This window comes from Apium graveolens, unplaced genomic scaffold, assembly GCF_009905375.1.
Source record: "Apium graveolens cultivar Ventura unplaced genomic scaffold, ASM990537v1 ctg6117, whole genome shotgun sequence".
Taxonomy (NCBI): domain Eukaryota; kingdom Viridiplantae; phylum Streptophyta; class Magnoliopsida; order Apiales; family Apiaceae; genus Apium; species Apium graveolens.
Window position 1 is genome coordinate 10,740 of NW_027419232.1, and position 4,753 is coordinate 15,492.

The 4,753-nt window shown below is 33.4% G+C and overlaps 1 non-coding gene across 1 annotated transcript; it reads right to left on the bottom strand.

Moving 5' to 3' along the window:
* Positions 1-4,348: 4,348 nt before the first annotated feature.
* LOC141703050 (small nucleolar RNA R71) lies at positions 4,349-4,455 on the bottom strand. The gene has a single exon (XR_012567341.1). It is a non-coding gene; the product is annotated as a small nucleolar RNA R71 (small nucleolar RNA).
* Between the last annotated feature and the right edge of the window lie 298 nt (positions 4,456-4,753).

Below are 4,753 nucleotides of genomic sequence, written 5' to 3' on the forward strand. Positions count from 1 at the left end.
TTTTTTATCAAAAAGTAAATTTATTTGATTTGTTATTTAACAGTCAACCAGTAGTTTGACAAGTACTTCTTACTAGTGTATAGTCTCATATTGATGTTTCAATTTTTTTTTAAAATATTTATGAATGATTCAACTGTACGGATGTTAAGATCTATATATTTTAGTGATATGACAAAATTTTTAGAATTTTTTATATTTTGTTTGTTATTTTGACAATTAACCAACGGTTTGAACAATACTTGTAACTAGTGTTTAGTCTCATATTACTGTTTCAATTTTTTTTAAAAATATTTATAAATGATCCAGCCGTAAGGATGTTAAGATATATATATTTTAGTGATATGACAAAAATTTTGGAAAAAATAAATGTATTTGATTTATTATTTTAACAGTCAAATGGTGTTTTAACCAAAAAATTTCACTTCAACTCGGCTCGGTTCGTTTTGATGGAGAAAGCTCGTGTTCAGCTCGTATTCAACTCGGTTCGACTCAACTCGATTTTGTTCGATAAAAGCGCTTGTTCGGCTCGTTCGTTAACGAGCTCGAGCTCGAACATGGTTTTCAGTTTGTTTAGAAAGCTCGGCTCAGTTTTTCAGAAAAAATTAAAGCTCGGTTTAGTTCGATCAAAACTCAGCTCGGCTTGGTTTGTGAACAGATCTATTTTCAGCTGCTGCTCGCAAGCCAAATTTTTGATTAACATCTCCGTGATTCTTCCGTTATTTCAGCAACATCCTCTGTAAGTGTCTGTATCAAATTTTTCTCGCAATAATAAGAAATGTGATAACGAAGAGGGAAGATGCAACAGGGAGATAGTAATTCCATTATTATAAATAAAATGCAAGTTGAGAATAAGAGGTGAGATTAGCAATGTAAAAATACGGCTGATTAATATATCAAGATATGTTTCTCTACTTATAACATAATTTATTTAGAAATGGTGGAATTGAAGTGTGAAACTATGTTCCTAAATACGATGATATTAACCGTATATGTTTACATGTGCATGTTTCTTTCATTAGGCAATACTTGTGGGACGACTAAATATATGAAAAAGTAGATACATGTATTATGATTATGCATGCAAAAAAAACTTACAAATTTGAAATTTAAAATTTATCTCTGATCGATTTAGCTATATTTACATAATAAAATTAAGAAGATTCAGCAAAATTTATGAAAGTTGAATAAAAGATGAACACAAAATGTAGAATATAAATGCACAATTGAGTACTTCTACTTTTCACATATGAAGAAAGCATGTTAACCCAACTTTGGAAATGACGATTCGTATATAGAGTATTCGTGCGGTTAACTCAAACCCAACCCATTGAAAATCTCTTATAACATAATCAAATATTTTTCTATCCATTAAGTTAAAAGAAAAGAGGAGCAGTTTTACTTGTTTAGTTTTGATTAAAAGCGATGAAAAGTTGTACCAAATATCAATTTTTTGTAAAATTCGCATTCTTAACTAAGGTCATATAAATATCAGCAATATAGGTTTTTTTTTGTAAACATGACTATAACTAGACTTGGCAATTCGGATAAATATAAATGGATCGGTTCTCGATCAGATCTATTTTGGATCGAATTCATTTTCAAATTATATATGCTATATTTAGAGACTAACCTAATTCGATCGGATGTTATTCGGTTCGGGTTTAATTTGAATTAAAATCGAATGAAATTTCAATTAAGATCGGACAAATTTCGGTTCAGATATTTTTGAAATATAACTTATTCATATTTTCATTTTATGAGACTTAAATTAATATTTTTTTATTAAATATAGCATTTTTAATATAATATAATGTAATTTTACAAAAAAATATAATTAAATAAATAGGTATCATAAACATAAAATTATTTTAAGTATAAATTTTACTTACTTCGGATGCTATTCGGGCCATATAATATATTTTCGGTTTTGATTGCTTCCAAGTAATAATCAGATTTAGTATTTTGAGTTAATTTAACTTAAATTTTCAGTTCTTTTAATTTTAGGATTGATAATTGATTTTTGAATATTTATCAGATTAAACAATTCAAATTTCCGATCAAATTTTGATTTTATGAATTTCTATATTTCGGAGACAGACTTGTTCTGTGTGGTTTAACTCCAACTGCGTGCATGAAAAAAGGCAGAGTCTTGTTGCTTATTAATAATTGAAGAAGGCTGGGATCACTTCATCACCGGTTGCTCCACATTGTTGAGTGGCATTTATGACACTTTATATCGCTCCATTAAGCTTTAAATTGGTGTTATTGCACTCAAGTTATTGGTGTTTTAATGTGTTTTCTAGTGTTTTTGCATTTCAGGCATTAATTCGGAATTCAGGTGAATTAGCATTGATTTGATGCTAATATAGTGTTAGGATGGTGTCCAAGGAATAAAGCTCGTGAAGACCAAATCATTGTAGGAAGAAAAGAAGAAAAATGGAATTTTCTCCAGAAGGCCAGCGCGCCCGCGCTAACATAGCGCGCGGCCGCGCCCAAAGTACAGAGACACAGCACGGGCACGCTGATCAAGCGCGCGGCCGCACCGGTAAGGATTTCTGAATCCTGATTCTTATGGGCTTTTGATTGGAGGACTTCTACTACACATGGGCTTCTATATATACCTAAATAAAGGTCGTTTTTCATAAGGAGATGTACCAGAGCACGAGGAGAAGGCGTAAGAAGACCGTTTTAGCACAATTCAACGAAGGCGAAGAAGACCTAGTTTATACTTGTGATTCTTTGTTCTAAGTTGTAACTTTGGATGCTAGTTTTCTTATTCGTGAACCTATACTCGTGTTTCGTACTTGGTTTATTATTTATTTAGTATAAAGACTATGTTTATTATACCATGCTTTCATCGGAACCCACGTTGATGATGAATCCGATTATGGGCTAATCGTTATCGTGGGGTTCTAGCGGATTTATCTATGGATTTCATTAGTTAATTTTTTTCGATGCTTTAGTGTGTGGTGATTTTATGATAACCTAGTTTTGGTTGTGATTATTCGTCTTATGAGTGTCGCGAACTTATAAGATAGCATGGTAATCTTTAATGAAGCGATAGTGAATTTAAGGATTTAGAACTTGCCATGCTAGCATAGGTTCATGTGTTATTGTTATGCATGATTCATAGGTAATTTTAACCATCTTACTTGCCCCATGTAATCACGATAGATAACTTGTGCATTAATCCATTATGTTGTCAAATTCTATAGACATATAGGGTCTCAATATAATTGGTGTCTGTTCAGCTTCTATCTCTTTTGTGGATGTCTGACAGTATGTTATTCGTGCAATGAAAGTTGGCGTTTAGCAGTTTCGTGTTGTCTGATTAGTGTCATCACCATTATATGCTAAGGTTAAGAAAAATAAGGCTATTGAATGAATTATTTAATGAAGTTAGAATCTCATGTTTGTGTTATATATTATTTAACTCTCTTTAATCTCTTAGTTTATGTTCTCTAGTATAATTCTCAATAGTTAATCGTAGTATAATCAAAACCCAAATTGTTATTTGTCTTATCATTGAATAATAGCCATATCATTATTGCATAAGTGCATAAATCACATAGTTAATCTAACCAATCTATGTGGGAATGAAATAGAAATATTTCTATATTACTTGTGATCGCGTATACTTGCGTGAATTATTAGCGCATGCTTAGAGACTAACAAGTTTTTGGTGCCATTGCCGGGGACTCGGTGTTAACTTTTAGTTTATGTGTTTGTCATCAGTGATCGTTAAAGTTCATTGACTCGGACATTGTTACTTACCTACTCTTTTCCTTGTCGTGTTTCAATTACTCTACCGAGCGTGTATGCATACACGTTCGCGGGCTCGTAAGAGAATTCTGGACCAAGCCGAGGAGGAAGCTATAGTGATTCGAAGGGAAGTTTTTGAGGACGAAGAGAAAGTAGAAGAAGAAGAAAAAAAGTTGAGAAACGAGCTTTAGTATTGATGGAAGATCAAGCAAAAATTCCTAAGGCTTTGATGGACTATTCTCAGCCTAAGATCAATGATATTCAGTCATGAATCATCAGACCAGCCATCTCGGCTAATACTTTTGAGATCAAGTTGAGCACGATTCAGATGATACAGAACTCAGTTCAGTTTGGGGTTTCTCCTACAAAAGACCCCAACATGCACATCAAGGATTTCATCGAGATCTGCGACATTTTCAAGTTCAATGGGGTGACTGAAGATGCTATTAAGCTGCGACTCTTCCTATTCTTTCTGAGGGATAAAGTAAAGTGTTGGTTACATTCTCTACCACCAGGGTCTATCACCAAATGGGAGGATCTTGCTCAAAAGTTTCTCACTAAATTCTTTCTAATGGCAAAGACTGTTGCAATCAGGAATGCTCTTACTCAGTTTGCGCAGTAAACTGGAGAATCTCTGTGTGAGGCTTGGGATCGATACAAGGAGACGCTAAGGAAGTGCGCACACAATGGCATGCCTGATTGGATGATTATAAACTGTTTCTACAATGGTTTAGGCTCACAATCTAGACCTATGCTCGATGCAGCATCTAGTGGAGCCTTATGGGCCAAAAGCTATAATGAAGCTTATGAGTTGATTAAGCTAATTGCAGCTAATGAATACCAGAATCCTACGCAAAGAATATTGCAAGTCAAGTAGCAGGAATTTTGGAAGTGGATACAACTACTGCTATAGCTGCTCAACTTCAAGCTTTGACGATGAAAGTGGACTCTTTGGCTAATTATAGAGTTAATCAAATCGCTAGTGTTTGTG